The sequence below is a fragment of the Narcine bancroftii genome, chromosome 8, assembly GCF_036971445.1.
Source record: "Narcine bancroftii isolate sNarBan1 chromosome 8, sNarBan1.hap1, whole genome shotgun sequence".
Taxonomy (NCBI): Eukaryota; Metazoa; Chordata; class Chondrichthyes; order Torpediniformes; family Narcinidae; genus Narcine; species Narcine bancroftii.
Window position 1 is genome coordinate 5,114,351 of NC_091476.1, and position 21,371 is coordinate 5,135,721.

A 21,371-nucleotide genomic window follows, 5' to 3' on the forward strand; every position below is an offset into this window, starting at 1 on the left:
TCCTGCACCCTGGAGTCCGGTGGTGGGCCAAACCCTATTATTGTAATTCAAACTTTAAAATAACTTTAATCAAGAATGGGTTGTTTTGACACTGGGGATTTGGCTGAAATTTTCATCGACATCTCCAGAGTGGATTTTCATTATAAAATGATTTGAAATGTGTGATTTTATTCAATAATATCGAGGTTTAAATAGTTGAAATTATTGGCAACTCTTTCTATTTGAATGGGATGCGATCAATTAAATGCAGAGCCTTCCTGTGTACCCTAACCCTCTGGGATGATGGTGCTGGTGAACACGGGGAGAGAGGTGGGAGCTGGAAAAGGCAGATTGTCTCCGAGCTCGCTGGATGAGGAGCGAGAAAGAGAGAGAATGTTGAAAGGAACGGGGAAGTGGGGTTTCTCTTCCAAAATGCAAAACCTCACATTAAATTCCATCTGCCATTTTTCAGCCCATTTTATTGGAATAAAAGGTACTGTTCCTTCAGTTTGTGGGTGGCAGTCCATGAGGCTATAGACAGACATTCTGGGGTTGGTATGGTGCATGAAATCAAAACTGTTGGCCACTGGGTGGTCTTTACTGTTGCAGCAGACAGAGCAAAGGTGCTCAACAGAACAAGATAAATAAATTGAACAGTTATTACATGAAATTGGTCATGTTTCTTAATTCACTGCAGAACATTGTGAATAAGAACCTGAGTGAGTTAATTATAATTTCCTTCCCAGTAATTTCACTGAAATGGGTTGAGTTTATTAAAACCAGTGGTTCCTTAACCGTTGGGTCTACCTTGTGCAGCTTCTTAGCTTGCGCTCATGTGGACTCTGCTGCCCTACGCACATTCACAGCCTTTTCCAGAGTCTCTATGCCTATTATCTGGAATATTGCAAACTATTCTGTCGTTAATGAGTGAATTTATCATATCTCCAAATTCACAGCACTTCTTCAGTAGGTGAAACTCAGCTAAGTATTGGTTAAAGCTCATACTTTGTTTCTAGTCACAAGAGGAAAACTTGAATCTCTCAATCGTGACATTTTTACTTGGAACAAAATACTCCTCAAATTTTGTCATTATAGTGTCCAACATGAACGCTGTCTCATCAGTTTGAAAATTGTTATAGATGTCAAGGCCTCGTTACCCATTATGTGGAGAAATAGAGATGCTTTCTATTTTCCCATTCCCATTCCATCAGCTACTAAATAAATGTTGAATCGCTGTTTGAAATATTCCAAATTTTCTTCTAGATTGCTGGTAAATTGCATCAGTGTGGGAGGACTTATCTGTGCTTACGAACTATTGTCTTCTCTTACTCACTTAGACACTTCTGACGCCATGTTGTGCTTGTTCTTTCAAGAAGAACGACTTTATGTGGATTTAATACTTAGCCAACTTTATTTTACTTGAGCTGCTTCAAATGACTTCCAGCAATAACGCCTGCAACTCCTGTTATAAACCACTTCTGAGTTCCAGCCAACTGTGGGAAATGCAGTTCTCTTTTACACACAACACATAGACCATTACAGCACGAAAACAGGCCCTTTGACCCTACTAGTATATGCCGAAATATTATTCTGCCTCGTCCCATTGCCCTGCACCCAATCCACATCCGTCTGTACCCCTCCTATCCATGTACCGGTCCGAATTTTTCTTAAATATGAAAATTGAGCCCACATTCACCACTTCAGCTCGCAGCTCGTTCCACACTCCCACTACATTCTGTGTGAAGAAGTTTTCTCTAATGTTATCTCTAAACCTCCTCCTTTCACCCTTAACCCATGTCCTCTGGTTTGTATCTCAACTTAGCTCAGAAGAAAAAGCCTACTTGCATTAACTCTGTCCATACCCCACATAATTTTAAATACCTCTATCAAATTTCCCCTCATTCTTCGACACTCTAGGGAATAAAGTCCTCACCTGTTTAACCTTTCCCTGTATCTCAGTTAAGGAAGTTCCGGCATGACAAGGGCCAGCGCAGTTGCATAGTGGTTAGCGCAATGTCTTTACAGCGCTAGCGTTTGGAACCGGGATTCAAACCCCACTCTGTTATGAGTTTGTACGTTCTCCCCATGTCTACATGGGCTTTCCCCGGGGACTCTGGTTTCCTCCCACCATTCAAAATATACCAGACAAGGAGGTTAATTGGGTGTAAATTGGGTGGCATGGACACATGGGATGAAATGGCCTGTTACTTCGGCATATACTAGTAGGGTCAAAGGGCCTGTGACGTATGTCTAAATTTTAAATTTTATCCTAGTAAATCTTCTCTGTACTCATTCAAATGTTGCTATCTTTCCTATTGACATACATAGAGTTAACTACATGCTCCATCAATATTTTCTTGCACCTGTTTTATTTTATCAATGACATCTCATTGCTCATGTTTCAGAGCCATTCGAGAACTGAGGACACAGTTTTGTGAGGGAGGTGAACTGTTGAAGGTGCTGTCTTTTGGATGAAATGTTAGTTCTCCTTGAGCTCATTCTGCATTTTGCTTATTTTGCCTCAGATTCCAGCATCTATGGTCTCTTGTGCTTTTATTCTGAATAATATTTGGATGTCAGTCCAGATAAATGATCATTTGCTGGAAGAAATTCACTGAGTAAGGTTGGCTGTTGTGCTTCATACATTGCAAGATTGACTACACTTAAATGATGTTTAATTGTAATTCACTTTGTGGCTCTCTGTACTTGTGAATGGTTTTTTATTTTACCTTTTTTATATACTGTAGTCATTGCAGCACAATGACAGAGCGACATTCAGTTTTGGCCACAAGGCTACATAATATGCTCCTATTTGAAAATATGGAACCAGAATGCATGGTTTATATAAGCTACATGGATGTAGTATCTATTAAGAATTAAATGAGCTTTTAAACTGAGGTATCTTTGTGGAGCTGGAGTTGGAGGTGGAATGAATTCCATGTTTATGTGTACTAAATTTATTCCGCATGCAGTACTGAAATATATCATGTATCTCTGAAAAGCTAAATATAGTTTGGTAATAGAAGTTTGTTGGAGGGTAGCGTTGAATGTAATTTGGGCAAAAGAAAAGTGGAAGCAACTTCCATGTTTTTGCATTTCTACATTGAAGGCTCTGCAGTGAACAAGGTAGAAAGTAAACCCCAGAGGTGCTCCCTGTGAATCCAATGAGAGAACAGAGTGGAAGAAGCTAATAGAACATAGACCATTACAGTACAGTACAGGCCCTTTGGCCCACCATGTTGTGCTGACCTAGATAAACCTACTCCACAATCTAAACGTTCCCGACCTCTCACCCATAACTCTCTATTTTTCTTGCATCCATATGGTGGTCAAAGAGTCTTGTAAATGTCCTCATTGTACCAGCCTGCACCACCAGTCCTGGCATGTTCTTGAGGCACCCACTACTATCTGTGTGGAAAAAAAACTTATCCTTGATGTCTCCCCTAAACTTTCCTCCCCTACTTTACACAGTTGTCCTCTGGTGCTTGCTACTCCTGCCCGACAAAAAGGTGCTGACTGTCTACCTTAACTGTGCCTCTAATAATCTAGTGGACCTCTAATCAGTCACCTCGCACCCTTCTTCACTCCAACGCAAAAAACCCCTGCTCTGATAACCTTGCTTCACAAGATGCGTTCTCCAATCCAAGCATTATCCTGGTAAATCTCCTCTGCACCGTCTCCATTGCTTCCACATCCTTTTTGTAATGAAGCGATGAGAACCCCTAACCAATAGAAAACAGAGACTTGGCTTAGCTGAGCATCTTCTCTTTGTCCGCATCAATGACAGGGATCTCCCAGTGGCCAACCATTTCAATTCTGCACCCCTCTGACATGTCTGCCCATGGCCTCATGACCTGTTCATGACCTCATGTACTGTCCAACTAGACTACCCATAAATTGGAGCAGCAACACCTAATTTTTTATTTGGACGATTTCCCACCAGATAGCATTAACGTTGACTTCTCCAGATTCTGCTGGCCTGCTCCCCATTCCTCTCTCTTCCACCCCCTTCCCTCTCCATTCACAGAGCTATTCCCCTCTCCCTTTGTTTGCTGGTGTGCTTTCTCTCTCTTATCCACCTATCACCTCCAGCCTCTGGGACTGTGCTCCTCCCCCTGCCCCCCCCCCCCCCCACCATTTCATTCGGGTACCTGCCGACATTTTGCTCATACTTTGATGAGACATTAGTTCTGTGTCTTTATTTTTGCTATATACATTTTGTTGTTTGACCTACTGAGTTTCTCCAGCATTGTGTTTTTGTATGGCTCACAGTTGGCTCAGAAAAATCTTTTAAGTACTGCAGAACTTTCTGGAGAAGTCTGCACAGAAGATCATTATTGGGAGAGTCAGTCTACATGTCAATACATGTAAGTGTGAACTGTGTTGTGCACCAAAGCAAAAATCCATGTGGCTTAAGTGTAAGGTTTTGCCCCTCTTTGCTTTCCTGTGGAGCAGCCAACACGAAAAGCTCTGTGGATTGCTACAAAATGAAAGCATTTTGCATATGGAGATGCCTGGATACCCCGCACGCTCCATGGGCACCCCGCACGCTCCATGGGCACCCCGCACGCTCCATGGGCACCCCGCACGCTCCATGGGCACCCCGCACGCTCCATGGGCACCCCGCACGCTCCATGGGCACCCCGCACGCTCCATGGGCACCCCGCACGCTCCATGGCAGATGGTCACATATTCAAGAAATGGAAGCCAACCAGTTTGTAGTGAATTACTGGGCTGGAGAGGTTGATTCTCAGGAGAGATTGGGTGAGGTGGGACATTTTCAATCCTGGAACCTGTGAGGCTGCAGTGACCTCATAGACATGTAAAATATGAAGGGCATAAATAAGGTAAATTGTCATAATTTTTTGTTCAGGGTAGGGGAATCTAAAGCTAGAGGGCATAGCTTTAAGGTGAGAGGGGAAGGACTTAAAAGAGACCTGATGGATGTGGATTTATGGAATGAGCTGCCAGAGGAAGGGGTAGAGGTAGGAACAATGACCACTTTTAGACAGTGCTCAGATAGGTATAGTAAAGAAGCTTTTGAAGCATGTTGTCCAAATGCAGACAAGTGGGACTAGCTCAGATAACAACTTCATCAGCAAGGTCGGATGTGCTAATAGACCTGTTTTTGTAACTCCATTACTCTAAATTCTGTTCCCATTGTGTGGAGCCCATGACTGAACAAACCTAAATGTTCATTCTGCCTCTTGTTTTCCTGCGCCAGAGACTGGCATTTATTTTCCTTTCTTGGATCTATGATCTTTCCCATGCAGATATGGATGAGATATGAAGTTATGTTTGTTTACACTCCTAATTTTTGATTAAGCTTTGCTAATCACCCATCACTGTGTTTGCCTGGCCACAATGTTCCAGACAAAACCACTGTTTGTACGGAAACTCAATGTTGCTATGACCTTGACAACCATTGGAAAAGTGGTCTTGCAAGGTCCTTACCATCTGGGCAGTTTAGGAGCTCAGTCATCAGTCAGATGTGTGGTGTTGAATGCTATACAAATCTGCCCACTCTTCACACTTGCAGTTTGTGGTGGTACACCACTGGCCTACTGCAGGGGGAAACCTCAGTACCTGCAGAAGAGCATGGGGACAACACCTGGCCGGCTGTCAATCAGCCGACCAGAATAGACCTAGTCCCACCCAGTCGGGTTTCAATCACCCTCTGGGATTATAAGCCCGAGCCGGCCCTTCGAAGACACTCGCGGAGTTTACAGCAGCTCTCCTCACAGCTGGCTCTGTGGAAGTTTATGTCGAATAAAGCCTGTTGTACAGTCTTTAGGTTTTGTGTGTTTGCTTCAGACTGACAGTGCACCACACAGTTATTGATTGTTTTCTTTGCAATACGTTTTACACTAGAGTAAATGCAGCATGTACTATAAATATTCAGACAAGACTAGTGCTTGTATTACTAAGCAGCTATCAGAGATATAGCCCATTGGCTTGGGAGATTTTAACTGTAAGTAATTATATACAAAACATATATCAGCATCGGCCACTGTGAAACTTCTGGATTATTGTAAAAGACCATATGTTTCATTAATTTCCTTAAGGGAAGAATTTCTACTTGCCCTGTTATCCTTGCCAACAATCTACCAATACTCGTTCTTTGCTGCCTCTTCAGTGCAGATAGAAATAATAAAGCACAATAAAAACTAACTTTGATTATTATTTCTATATTTGCAAATAAATTTTAAGCAAAAAGCTTTGAGAAGATCATTTTCAAGGCTCAGGGCTGTCCGAAAACATTGATAATGAGGAACCAGGAGTTGATGGGCTCAATAGATTTCTTTTCCATCCTAAAACAATTCTTGGAACCTAAGATCTGTATCCATAGCAACCAGACAATAGGTGCTGTGCAGTAGAGTTTTTCAATGTACCTCTGGGAAATGTAATGCGCCAAACCTTTCCTCACTAATTGGGATTTTTAAGAGGACAACAAACTTTTAAGAAAAGGGAAACAATTTTACTTTAAATACAATTTTAAACAACCTATTTCAAAGAATGTGATACAAGACTAATTCACAGAACATATAGAATTTATGATCAACCCAATCTTGTTGTTTTGGAATATTTTGAATCTGAACGCCAATGAATTATTTCTGTAAGTAATACAGTTGTCCATACGGTTCTGGGCTTATACTGTGTTCTGCTTGATATTTTTAAAAGCTGCTCCACGTGACCAGGGTTTAAAATGATAATTTCATACATTATCTTCATCTTGCAGATTGGGAGCTTTGCAAAGTGCATCCAGTTTATGAGCAATGAATCATTTGAGTATTAAATGGGAAACCATCCAATAAATATCTTTCTCATGGGGAACATCAGAAGCCAAGTATTATGAATATCTTAATTTATGTCGCGTAGAGATCAAATTGGGCAACGTGTTTCTATTAAAATTCAACATAAAATTCACATTTTGATGAAATACTTAAATATCAAATATATAAATACTACCATAATTTCAAAATCACCAGACATCGTGATTTTGAGCCTGAATTATTATGAAATTTTTTGAAATGCTCTAAATGCAAAATATTGAAATGTGTGTGACAATGTTTCCCATTAAAGAAAACAGTCATTCCCAGGTTTATTATTATAAGCCACATATTTCAAAACCGTTTACTGTGACTGTTGGAAACAGGAAATACAAAACACAAATGTCCCTGACGTTTTGAGCAAGTACGGCATGGTTGCTTCTAATTGGTTCACTTATTTGATTTTTATGACTGTTTACTTTTTTATTTATTTGCTAGAACTATTAACAAATAATCACAAATCACTGCAGCCAGTGCAATTGGTGTCAATATATTACTTGCTACTGTCTCATCATCATTATCTTTGGTAAACAAGAGATTTAATGAAGTAAATTTAGCATTTTTGTCCTAATTTTCACAATTGCAAGGATACTGACTCATTTTACCAGGAAATTTTCATGAAATATTTTCAATGGATTTTAAATGAAAAAACAATTCATCATCAAATGAAATTAGAAGCTTATTCTCGAATTTAAAATTTGCATTATGATTCCGTTCCAACTCTGCTAAATCTTATAGGCCTTTTTCATTCAAGGATGACATTTTATGTCCACATTGACTTGCTTTTGCAAAAGGAAATGTAAGCCACTTTCTGGCTACAATGCCTTCTCTGTGCTTTGAAGATCTATGAATAAAAGGTACCATCTAAAGAAGCCTTGGAGAGTTGCCACAAGAAACCACAAAAGAACAGAACATTTAACAAGCAGGTTCGGATGCCAATTGAAAGGGCTCTCATTGTTTTGGCTGCAGCTGAGATTCCTGAGTGTGACATCCATGTTGTTGCAGCAGTAATGAATCCTCATCAGTTCTTGGACCTGAAATATGAACTCTTTCTCTTTCCACAGACACTCCCTAATCTACTGAGTTTTTCCAGTTTCTTTGGTTCAGACATCCAATATCAGCCTTCTGATTTTTGGTATTTGTCAGGTTGCAGTGCAAACTCCCAATTTATGTGCCTCATCTGATGTCAATATCACAATGAAGAGCAGCAGGCTTCAGCAAACTCAGATTTTCCTGGCTTGAAGGCATGAAGAATAATCCTGAATGAAATGCATTCTGAGCATATTTTCTAGAATGCCTTACCGTTGTACTTTGGATCTAAGGTCATCAGAAATGATGAGCCTTAATCTGGCAAAGATCAGGCTATATTATAATCAGCCATTCTCAACCTTTTTGGACTGTGCTGAAAGTTTATGGGCCCCCTTCCCTGTGAGGCAGTCATTTAGTTGGTTTCTTCCATCCTTCTCTCCTACCGATTACGTAAAAAATATTGATGATTTCATTCCATGGCCCCCACCCCTTAAATGTGCATTGCCTTTCTTCACCCCCACCTCCCTGATTTGGCCAATCCTGTACATCTTTATCTATGTAATGAATTCTTATACATTATCAATAAAAAGAATTAAAGACAGCATGGGAAAACTTTTCAATTAATTTGGTGGTATAATTTGAACATTCAAAAAACAATTTGGCAGATGTGTGGATTGCAAGGGTTCAGAAAGATATGGACCAAATGCAAGCAAGTTGAACGAGTCCAGAATGCCAGTTTGCTTGTCGTGGATGAGTTGAGTCAAAGGGCTTGTTCTGTGCTGTTTGGCTCAGTATCTCTCTCGGTCTAATTTGTCAAGTGATTGACATGGGAGTGCATTGTCAGTAAGCTTGTGGGTGCAGATTCAATCATGGCTTTTAGAAAGGAATTGATTCTGTTACTGAAAATCCATACTCCTGGAGAGAGCAAGGGGTTGAAGGCTGAACGGAAATGAGATTCTTTTGGATCTTCATCTTTTCCCTTCGATTCTAGTAACATTCTGAATAGTGCAGCAACGGTCACAAAGTCCACTTATCTGCTGGGCAACAGTTTGAAAATGGGAAATTATATGCTATCGGGAAAATGAAGATCCAAGAGCTATGACATACGTGCAAGGGGGAATGAGTGCCATTGATAGTAATATTTATAAATCAATGGACTTCCAATTCAATGATAAAGGCAGAGAATAAAGTTATTTATTTTGAACACAAAATAATTACAATGCATCTTAATGGGTCATAAAGTTGGAAACGTTTTTAAAGTGGTATAAAGAAACTGATGCAAAACCCTTCATAGATGGGAACTGCACTTAACATGATATAAACAATGATTTCAATTTGATTCAAATAAAACATTTCTCTGATATCCCCTTCCACTGAATCTCTAGTGTGGAATCTATTTGCATTTCTGTAATAAGCCTATTTCAATTACTTGTAGACCTATTATCCATCAGAAGGAAACTGACTTGAAAGGTTTATCATACATTGGAAGTGATAGAGATGCAGAGCATTAGAAAAACTGTGTCCTATTAATGTTAGGTAGCCAAACCATTGTCTCAAAGCGCTACATCTTAAGATCCCTCTGATATCAAGGTTCTGAGAGCACTTCGCCATCATGATTCAGAAGATGAAGTAATGTTGTTGACTTTGGTTGTGAGCCGTAGCGTTCAAATCCTATTACAAACACTCAGTAAGTTTATTTAAAATTACTTACATGGCTCCACATAGCCATTTCTTGATACCAGTTATGAGAATTTATGTTCCTGTGCCAAGTGTTGATCAGGATGGCTCAGCGGTCAGATTTCTCAGCATTGGAGACATTTTCACTTGGCCTGCTAAACTGCAGAGTTACAAAAACACGGTTAAATATCCATTCAGGCACATTTTTGGAGGCGTCTTGAACTTCCTGGAACGTAGATGGGGAATGCAAACAATTCCAGTATTCTTCCAGAACATTCAGGCCAGAGTCTCCATTTGATCAAGATGGATCTATCTCACTTCAGATATTTGTAAACAGAGTGCAGGAAGAATGAAATAGGCAGTAGAAAATCAAGTTGGTTTCCTTACGTGAACTTGGATGAACTTGATGAAGTTGGACATGAGCCAAGGAAGGACAGTTGGAATTTAACTCAGACAATGTTGAGGAGTTGAAGGAAAACAGAAACTTAGACGTACAGGCACATAGTAACGTAAAAATGGTGACATAGATGGTGAAGAAGGCATTTAGCACAATTGGCTTGATTAGTCAAGACAGTCTGGCCAACCAATGAGGAAAGGTATCATTAAGCGGAACAGTGTTCAGAAAAAATTTTGGAGAATTTTATCACTTCTGGGGAGTTTGATGCTGGATAGGCTGGGAACTTTCTCCCTGGTGCAGAGGAGGTAGAAGGAGGGCCTGTAGAAATTTATAAAATCGTAAGGTGCAGAGATAAGATAAATCGTCATCACATTCTTCCAAAGGAATCAAAAACTTAAAGTCATTGAGTTAAGATGAGAAGGAAAAAAATTAAATAAAGTCCTGGGGGACGGGGGCACCTTCTTCATTTCAGAACATTGTGATTATATGGAATGAGCTACCAGAGGCTGTGTTCGAGGTGAGTAAAATTGTAATGTTTAAAAATAAATTAGACCGGTACATAGGAAAAATTTAGGGCATTGGTTCTCAACCTTTTTCTTTCCACTCATGTACGACTTTAAGAATTCCCTATGCCATTGGTGCTCTCTGATTAGTAAGGGATGGCTTAAGGTGATATGTGAGTGGGAAGGTAAGGCTGAGAATCATTGCTCTAGATCCAATTGTTACTGAAATTTTTTGCTGGAGAAAAATTGGCCCATTTCCTTTGGAGCTATGAAACCATGCACATAACGAGTCAATGAAGTATGATTAAAACAGTAGTTTTTTTACCTTTTTCTTTCCACCCACATCCCACTTTAAGCAATCCCTTACTAATCACAGGGCATCAATGACATAGGGGTTACTTAAAGTGGAATGTGAGTGGAAAGAAAAAGGTTGAGAACCACTGGGTTAGGGTAAGATTAGTGTAAAAATGGGTACTTGATGGTTGGCGTGAACTTAGTGGACTGAAGGTCCTATTTCTGAGATCGACATTTCTAATCCCTCCTTCAAATGCTGGATGAGCTAATTAGTTTACATCTGAATTTGGTACATTTTTAGTAGCCAAGAATACTGTAGGATATAAATTCTCAAATGCCTGGATTAGGAGCATGATTCACCAAGACCCCCAAGGAATGGCAAGACTGGGTTGTGGGTTGAATGGGCTACTCCTGTATTTAATAGCCAACTGGACTATTCTGTTCCACTGCTGGTGGGAGGATAAAATGGCAGTGCGACATATTTTCATGGACACTTGACATTATAAATTTGTAAATGACAGAAAAGCAAATGAAATATACCTTTTTTCGGTTTATCTGAAGAGCATTTCTGGGTTTATTTGGGCTTAGGAAACAATACCTAGCTATGTCCACCAGTGATGATATCTATCTCTACCCCTCACTTGTCGTTAGATTACTGGGGCCTCCTAAGGTGGCAGAGTTAGTGAAGTGGTTAGCACAATGCTATTACAGTGCCAGTGGGTTTGAATGCAGCACTGCCCAGAAGGAATTTGCATGCTCTCCCTGTATCTATTTAGGTTTTCTCTGGGTTCCCTAGTTTCCTCCTATACTCCAAAGATATGTGGGCTTAGTCGGTTAATTGATTGCACCAATGTATTTGGGCAGTGTGGGCTGAAAGGGCCTGTTACTTAACTGTATGTCTAACTTACAGTTAATGATGCCATGATGGGAGTTCAAATCCCACCATAGAGTCTAGGTAATTTTATGAAGGTGGTAGCACATTCGTGAGTGCTCCTGGCTTGCTGCTCCAGTGACTGGGGATTGACGCCAACCTCAGGTCGGTGTGAGGTTTCAGCTGTCCCCTGATAGCTCAAGGATAGGCTGGGAGGTTAATTGGCTAAAGTCATTCCTAGCTAGGAAAGCCACAAAATAAATAAATGGAAATTGATAGAGCTGTGGGACTGAAATAAAGTTGCAAGATGACAAGTAAGGGATTAGGATTGATGAGGTCACATTGAAGTTTTGGCCTTCTCCAGCTTTGCATTAGGTTGGGGTGCTACACTCCTCACCAGGTGACTAAACATTGGATTGTGATCATTAAATATAAAGGTAATTATTATTTAAAGAACGGTGGGTCATTATTATTTATGATTTAAACATGAATCACAACGAATGATCGTGAGTCATTGTAGAGGTACTTCTCTATGCAGCAGTTACATTGACAGTAACCATTTACTGTTATGTTTGAAGCCACATCCAGCTTTCCATCAACATCGAGGCACCACCCAGCCTCTCCAGCCTGCCAATCAGCCAGAGCACACACTCCCATTGGCCAGCTCCATACCTCACAGCCCCTGCTGAACAGGGGAAGTTAGAAACTGCAGCACTTCATGGAGTCATATAAAGGACTAGAAACCCCTTAAGCTAACCAGGGTATCGCTGTAGACACAGCTGATATTGACCGGTATTGTAGCTGTGCTTCCAATTATCAGTGGGTACAGGAGCGGGTATACCCATGTAGGTAGCCCACGTGTAAGGTAACCTCCATAGTTGGAATCCCCTTTCCCTACGGGTGTATTCCGGGGTCGGAAGCCCGTTGCATTGCCCCCTCCTGTCCTGGAACTGTTTCCGATTGCATACCTGCTGCTGGGTTTAATTCCAACTGCTAATTACTTTGTTTTGTGCTGTTTAATTACTCCTGATCTGCCACTGTGTGGCTGGGGTAGGCACCCTGTTTGTTTCTGTGGTAATAAATCCTTTAGTTATTCATTCCCTGTGTCTGGACTCATTTCCTTCTGAACCCCAAATGAATCCTAACATAATAGCAGGCCGTTATCACTTTATCTGTGATTCTGGAAATGTCTAAAAACTGCACGTACCCTATATTTTCAGTTCTAGAGAGAGAGCGAGGAGAGAACGTGGCTCATAAAGGCGAGTGGGTAGAGAGTAGCAGCGAGCTTGGTTGGGTGAGCGGGGAGAGAGCAGCGGTGTGGCTCGGGTGGGTGAGTGGGGAGTGAACGAGAAGAGAATGAGGCTTGGGCGGCGAGCTGGGAGAGAGTGAGGAGAGGACTTAACTTGGGTGGCGAGCATGGAGGGAGCAGCTGATCCGGGCTGGAAGGAGGCAGACCAGCGGGGTGCGCTGGAGCCCAGCAGGGTGATTCCTTTTTTGTTTTAAACGTGGGATCAATGGCCGTCTTCGTTTCCCACAACCCCCCATGCAGCTGGAACCGCTCTGCGTTTCCAAGAGTGGATCCATCTGCGTGGGGGAGTATGGGTAATGAAGACGGCTATTGCTCATTGAACCGGGTTCAGTGAGGCATCACTCCATAAAAAGGGCTTATGTTTTGCGTGAATCTGTACCGCCGCCATTTAATTCTATAATCTGAATACTGAGAAGTGTCTGGTCCCAAGGATCCCAAGGATCAATACCTGTACTTGCAACTTCAGTTTGATTTAATTGTCACAATGAACAAACTTTTCCTTCACCTCCTGGTTGAAATGAGTTATGTGAAAATGAGAGAAAGAAGTTAGGGTGCAGGCACTTTCTTGTATTGATTTGGAATACAGACCCCTCTTGACTGCAGGAATTACAACCAGACTGCATGAAGTGGCTTCAAAATTTACTGCCCCATGCGACCTGCTCCAAAACACCAACGAGTACTTCGATGTGTCTCTTTCAAAAAATCCAGGAGCTCTCTTTTCCTCTGCACACTGGTCTCTTTTGTGTCTATGGCAACCATGGTGTATGTCGCTGCAATATATCCACCTGTAGATGTATGCTAAGAAATCCACTCTCTTCCCTGATTATTATCAGCTATGCTGAGTTTAGTATGGTCCATAGGGCCTGTTTTAACACTTTCTTTTTGCATGAAAGATACTCTAAGCTTGTGAGATACATGCTCATAGATTCATAGGTGCATGAGTAGACCATTCGGCCCCTTGAGCCTGCCCCATCATTTAGTATGTCCATGGCTGCTCATACAGCTTCAGCATCCCTATTCCTACTTTCTCTCCATACCCCTTGATCCATGGAACCATAGGACACTACAGCACAGAAACAGACCCTTTAGCCAATCTAATCCATGACAAACCATTGTTCTGCATAGTCCCATTGACCATGCCAGACCACATCCCTCCATACCCCTCACATCCATGTATCTGTCCAGGTTTTGCTTACAATAGAGCCTGTATTCACAACTGTAGCTCGTTCCTCACTCCCACCACTCTCTGCGTCAGGGGTGTCAAACTCAAATTCACGGAGGGCCAAAATTAAAAACTTGGACTAAGTCGAGGGCCGAACTAAATATTTATTGCAAATTTTCAACAACATCTGCATGTTTTCTCTTCTTTCAACATATGTAATGTTAAACTTTAGGATATAACTTTAAGAGGATAATGTTACAGGTCAGGAGTAGGTAGCTCAAGTTCACCCTTTGCTTGACCTGAGGAAAACCTATTTGGTCCCTGTGGAGATGTAGTCAGCATTCACAGGCTGTGTCCATTTTGGCCTGCATCAGGACTCAGCATTTCCTGCTCACTCCTCAGGCTCTAGGCCTCTATTCACCCTCGACCCACCATCCCTCTACCTGACCAGTCCTTTGCCCAACCTCTACTCACCCCTCACTCCACTCGCTCTGCCTCTACCCACCCCATCCTATACACGCCCCTCTACTGCCTCTCCCCTCAACCTGTTCCTCCCTCTACCCGTCTTTCACCCTCTAATCACCCCTCCCCTACTCGCCCTGCCCCTCCCCTTTTACCTCTTCCCTATCCACCCCTCCTTCTACTCATCCCTCCCTCTAACTGCCCCTCACACCACCATAACTTCCCCTGCCCATTACTCCTCACCTACACCCTCTGCCCACCCCTGCTTACCCACCCACTCAGGCCCAGCGCGCTGCCGATCAGCCTTTGCGGACAGCCGCCATCTCTCTCTTCACGTGCAGGGCCGAACCAGCCGTCTCTGGGGTTCGCATGGGTGCAAGCGCTGAAGGCCGTGGTGACCGGGAGAAGTGCGCTCGCGCTGTGAAAGGGCCATCCGGTGCCAGTCGCACGGGGCTCGCGCTGCCCGGGGGCCGTGCGCAGCCTGCCATGCCCGTCGCGCCGACAGGAAATCACAGGCGCTCGCCCATCCGCCGCACCGCTCGACAGGTGGGAGAAGTGACTGGTTGTGCGGGGAGCCTTCCAAGTGGCTTGCCGGCTGATGACATCGACAGACTTCTCGTGTTACAATTTCTCGTGTTACAGTGGGGAAGGATGTGCAATGAAGGGGGAGGATGGTGGGGGTGACATTACCAAAAAACAGCATCGGCTCTCGCTGCAGGGCGGGCCACCTCTAATACATTTTTGAAATGATCTTGCGGGCCAAATATAATTATATCTGGCCCGCGGGCCAGAGTTTGACATGTGTGCTCTACGTGAAGATGACCTGCCTAATGGTCCCCTGATCATCTTACATTTCACCCTTAACCCATATTCTCTAGTTTCCAGTCACACCCAACATCTGTGGGAAAGCCTGCTTCAATTTACTCTATCCTTTAATTCCTTTTGGTGATAAGGGCCATATCCATCTTCCTTTTGAATCTATCCAACAAATTGGCCTCAGCAGCTTTCTGTGGTAGGGAGTTCCATGAGTTTACAACCATCTGAGTGAAGAAGTTCCTCCTCATCTCAGTCTTCAGTGGCTTCCCCGTGATCCTTGGACTATGTTTTTCATTATTTTCCTGAGCTTACATGGGGGATGCAGTTTGATGCCCAGGCCAAGCACAGGAGTGTTTCAGCATACATTCGATTGGGGCATCATCTCTATGCATTGAAATATAATGAACTGAAGAATATTGAAATTCTGGATCTTGCTGGATAAATTGAGAGGGAGCAACTTTCTTTTCTCATGCAATTTTATTGTGTTCCAGTTTGAAAATGGGGGGGGTGGGGGGAAGGTGGTAACTCCAAACATTGTGATTAAATCTTGAATGAATTGATACATAAGGACTTAGAAAGAAGGAGAACATCATGAAAATTCATCATGGGTAATTTGGTATTAGTGTTAGGCAGTGATTTACTCTCACAGAAAGATTATCAACTGTTTGTCATAAAACATTTTTATTTAACCATCAGTTATTTGCAGAAATAAGGATCTGTTCGATTAAAGAAGTAATTGTTTAAACACACTGCATGTTCTGAATGTTGATGTCTATCTGCAGACTAATGTGCTGTGGGAGGAATTGCAAACAAACCTAAAGGATCTATGAGTGGAATTTCTAAGTAGCAAGTTCTCAATGGGATGGAAATACCTAGAAATGGAAATGTAATCTCACTGTTCATGTCCTGGTCTCAGGCTAAGTGCTCTCTCTCTCTCTCTCTCTCTCTCTCTCTCTCTCTCTCTCACACACACACACCCACACACACACACAGAGTGGGCATGCCATGCCTCAAGTACCATCACTGTCCCTGAATTGCCGACACAGCAGGCATGTCTTGCTGGAAGTATCCAAGACCTAATTAAAAAGACACCAATTCATGAAGTCAGATAGTTATTTAGAAAGTGAGAATATTATTGTCTGGTTCTTTTATGAGCCCAATTATGACACAATCTGATGAAATATTATGCATCATACTTCCAAAAGGAAGGGTTGACAAAGACAAAACATCCTACAATTACTGCAAGAAAGGTCTGAATTAATTTTTGGTTGATCAGCACACAAATTCAACCTCCCTGGCACTAAATTGCAGATACATTAACTGTGACAACTCTCAACATGCTGGCTGGTAAGTGCTAACATGAGCAGAATATAAACTCACTCACAATGTGAAGAAGTAATGGAGGCATGCCTTACACAAAGTGGAGGTGACCTTTGCTTGATTCCAGCCTTTCGGGCATTCAGACATACCTAACGAATATTGTGCCTGTTCATTCTGGGCCCAGCTGGTCTGGAACCATTACCTGTGGTCCTTGCCTGCTTGCACTTTCCTGGGTCAGATCTTATCAAGATCAATATCACAATTCCTTTGTTGTCATGTAATAGTGCAGAACATGTAATATTACACAAAAGGCAGACAAAGAACACCCATTAGTGTCGCCCGGAGCCCCTTAAAGTATGAAAGGAAGAGTCGCAAATGAGAGGCCCTTCAGAGACACAGAGTGTCCGTGTAATAGCCTCCAGTGCTCCTACAGGGTGCAGCTGCACAGGCTCCTGCTCCATCCATTGGCAAGCCGAGCTCCAGGAACAAGCCTCCGCCATGATCAGGAAGCACTCAAGGCCCTTCAGGAGACCTTCTTGCCCTCAGCACCCTTTTTAATCTCAGCTCCAATATCTGGTTCCCATTGGCAAATCTCACGCAGTCAGCAGCACATACATACTTGTGCCCCCATCCCCAATCCTGGACCGTCAAGATCAGGATTAGGCCTCAGACATTGATTGGGTTGTGAGTGACAGTGGAGGAACTGTATCTGTGACAGAAAGAGACATTTAAAAATTATTAACATTGTAGATTTAATTTCCATCCAAAAGAAAGTGAAAACAAAAGATTTACAGCAGGAGTCTGAATGGAAATCTTTAAATAGTCCAAATTTAGAGTACTGTGTGCAGTTCTGGTCACTGATTTAGAGGAACAAGATAGAGAGAGTGCAGAGAAGATTTACAAAAATGTTGCCTGGGTTTCAGCATCTGGAAAGATTGAGCAAATTAGGTCTTTATTCCTTGGAACGCAGAAGGCTGAGAGGGGATTTGATAGAGGTGTTTAAGATAATGAGAGGGATAGATAGAGCTGATGTGGAAAGGCTTTTCCCAATGAGAGTAGGAGAGATGGATACAAGAGGTCATGGGTTGAGAGTTGACGAGCAAAGGTTTAGGAGTAACATGAGGGGGAACTTTACTCAGAGAGTGGTTATTGTGTGGAATGGGCTTCCGGGAAAGGTGGTGGAGGCAGGGTCAATTTTGTCATTTAAGGAAGAGTTGCATGAGTATATGGATGGGAGGGGGTTGGAGGGATATGGGCAGAGTGCTGGTAAGTGGGATTAGAGGAGGGTACTCGGATCAGTGCGGACTAGAAGGGCCAAATTGGCCTGTTTCCGTGCTGTAATTATTATCTAGTTATATGTGGTTACCTAGAACTTTTGGTCATGATTAATCTGGTTACTTTGCTTTTACTATATTTTCTGTGAATTTTTAAATTCAATATCACGGCAGAAAGTGGTGTCCAGACCTCCTTATGAAATCAGTAGCCTCTTTTGAACAGCAGCATCTGGGTAGCCCTCCTAGGACCCAGGTGTGATTACTGGGGCAAAGGTGCAGGAAGCAACCTGGCGATTTAAGGGGATCCCACCCCTGCAATGACGCATCATGTATTCACTGGAGGTACCGCCGGATGTTTGGATGCCAGCTGCCTGGTGACGCACGCATGCAAGTGCTGACGTCACTGGAATAAGCGGGTCGGCCATTTTCATTTTCAAATCACCTGTGGACATGACTTGGGTAAGTTTAACTGGGTTCCCTGACTGCCTCTGAGGTAGGTCGAAGAGCTGGTTGGATTCCGACAGGGTTGACCGAGTTGGACACTTTCTAACAGCCGCAAAACTGGGATGCTAACTGGGCAAATTGCCAGGTTAACCCCATCTTGTACAGCAGTTTGAAAGGGCCTTGTGGGATATTTGAGCTTGGACCACGTCTCAACAATGTGGGATTGAGAGAAAAATTCCCAGTGTAGTGGACAATCCCAGTAAGTGCATTCTGTGCTACAGGACTGAAGATAGGATCAAGTAACTGCATGGTGTGACATATATATGGCTTTGTTTGGTACTTAGTAATTCCAGAAATCCTTTCATCGGTGCATATCTCAGAAGTCCAATTGTTCAAATGGAAAAAAAATCATTTGAGACGTGATTGGAACAGGCAGCGACATTCAATGTGACCTGGCCCCATATGGTTCACTGAGAGCTAAGCTGAGCATCATCAGTTCAATTCCAATACCCTGGCTATGAATGATAGGCTTGAAGCAAATGAGGCAAACCCAGGTACCATTATTGGCTCCTAGTAACCAAGCAACAGGGAGTATTAAATGACTCTGGTACAGAGCATTAGCACAGCCCTTGATTGTAATTGCTCCATGGCATCAGTAGTATGTATACTCAGTGCACCCAGTCGCCCATATACAGGGAATGTTGCTGTCAGTGACCAGCTGCAGTCATCAAAGATCCACACCACCCAGCACATGCTCTGTTCACGCTGGGGCCATCAGGAAAAAGCTATGGGTGCCACAAGACTCTCACCACCATCAGACTCTTAAACAAAAGACTCAGGGACTCCTTTAAGGACTCTTACTTTGCCACATTATTTATTACTGAATATTTATTTTCTGTGTTGTGCAGTTGTTTGCGTTTCCTTCTTGTTTACATTCCTCTCTTTTGTGTACTTATCTTTTCTTGAGTACAGTTTTTTTGCACTACCCATAAGGAGAAATTCTGCTTGGGCTGCACGAGAAAGAATCTTGGGGTTGTATGTGATGTATGTATTCTGACAATAAATATTAAGTTTGAAATTTGATCGAATACATGTGTTACCTGATCTCAATAGCAAGTCTTGCTTTGTTCCACATGAAATGAGAGATGGATTTCTGCAGTTATTTTACATTCTTCTATCTGTACTGTAGCCAATGGAATTTATTGTTGTATAGTCACTGGTATAAAGTAGATGGAGCAGCCAGCATGAAAGTGGTAAGCTGCCAACGAAAGGCAACGTGACAGTGATGAGATTGTCTACTCTGGTGATGTTAGATATTAGTGGAGCCACAAGTGATAACATCCCTACATCAGATGACGCCCTGGTTTACAATATCTTGCGTATGAAGAGTAAGTTGAAACAGGGCTTGCCTTCCTGAAAGGCAGGACACACAAGTAGTGGAGAAACCCAGCAGCCAGGCAGCATCTGCAGGATGTAAAAGGCATTCGATATTTCAGGCCTGAGCCTATAGGAATGTCAAAAAGCAGGCAGATGCCAGAATAGAAAGGTGGGCGAAGAGGAGAGGAAGGGGGAGGAACATATGCTCACAGGCAAGAGGCAACAGGCAGATACAGGTGGAAGGGTAGAAGAGAAAGGAGCTGCGAAGTGATGGAGGGAGAAGACAGGGTTAAGGAAGAGAAGTGGGTGGGGAGCTGGAGGAAGGGAGACTGTAGGGAAGGGGGTTAATGGAAATTGGAGGTTGATATGAATGCCATCCAGTTGGAGACTGCCAAGACACAATATAACGTGTTGTTCTTTTAAGTTGCAGGTCGCCTCCATTTGCAGTGGATGAGGCCATGGTCAGGCATGTCAGTGTGCTAGTGGTGTGTGGAATTAAAATGGTTGGCTACTGGAAGGTCCTTGCTGTTGAGGCAGACAGGGCAAAGATGCTCAATGAAACGATCTCCCAGTCTGCAGCCAGTCTCCCCAGTGTAGAGATAGAAGGTCAGAAGGTAGAGAGTGTATTGTTCCTGTTTTCTTTTGGAAGAGGATCATTTGAATGAAACTCAAATTTGAGCCATGATGGTTTATCTAGCACAGTAAGCGTATCTAATACAGCGCCAGCGACCCAGGTTTGAAACCAATGCTGTCTGTTACATCCTCCCTGTATCTTTGTGGGTTTCCTCTGGGTGGTCCAGTTTCCTCCCATATCCACAATGTAGAGGGTTGTAGGTTGATTTGGGTGTAATTGGACATCACCGATTTAAATGGCTAGAATTGAAATTGGCCATGTTTAAAATAAAATTGAAAAAAAAGTTTAAAATTTAAATTAAAAACGGTATCAAATGAAATTTTCATAAATTTGAATAAATGATGTTTCTGTGGTAGAGGCATCAGTGCGAGTCAATGGAAAATGTGATGCATGGCTTTGTCATGTACTTTTGCATACATTGACATTAAGACCTAACTGGCAAAGGAATGACTGACTGGGTGCAGAGGAATATCCCATTCACACAGAAGACGGTAATGTCATCCAGTGTCGCCTTGAGCCTTCACTAAGCAATGACACATTGCCACACCAGCTAAATTTGCATGAATGATTCAGTTTTTGGTCATCAATTAGAGTAACAAATTTCAAAGTCAAATACTGATCACGACGAAAATCAGAAAATGCTGGAGAATGCAGGTCAGATAGTATCTATCAGTGGAGAGGCAATGTTACTCCAAACACATTGAGTACCTAAAATGCAAAAATACCCTGGAAATTTTGGAAAGTTCTGAACTATATCAGGAAATGCTGGTCACCCAGGATATGAGACAGCATCGGTGAGGAAGCATGGTGAGGGGCAGCCCGGTTCGTGGAGCAGTTAGTGCATTGCCATTACAGGACCAGCGACCGGGCTCCAAATCTGGCAGTATCTGAAAGGAGTTTGTACGTTCTCCCCGTGTCTGCGTGGGTTTCCTCCAAGAGCTCTGGTTTCCTCCCACAATGCAAAACATACCAGGGGTTGTAGGTTAATTGGGG

The 21,371-nt window shown here is 42.7% G+C and overlaps 1 protein-coding gene across 12 annotated transcripts in view; it reads left to right on the forward strand.

The window, feature by feature from the left end:
• Window positions 1–21,371, forward strand: part of eda2r (ectodysplasin A2 receptor) — a 678,182-nt gene that overhangs the window by 609,933 nt on the left and 46,878 nt on the right. The gene's annotated exons all lie outside the window — the stretch shown is intronic.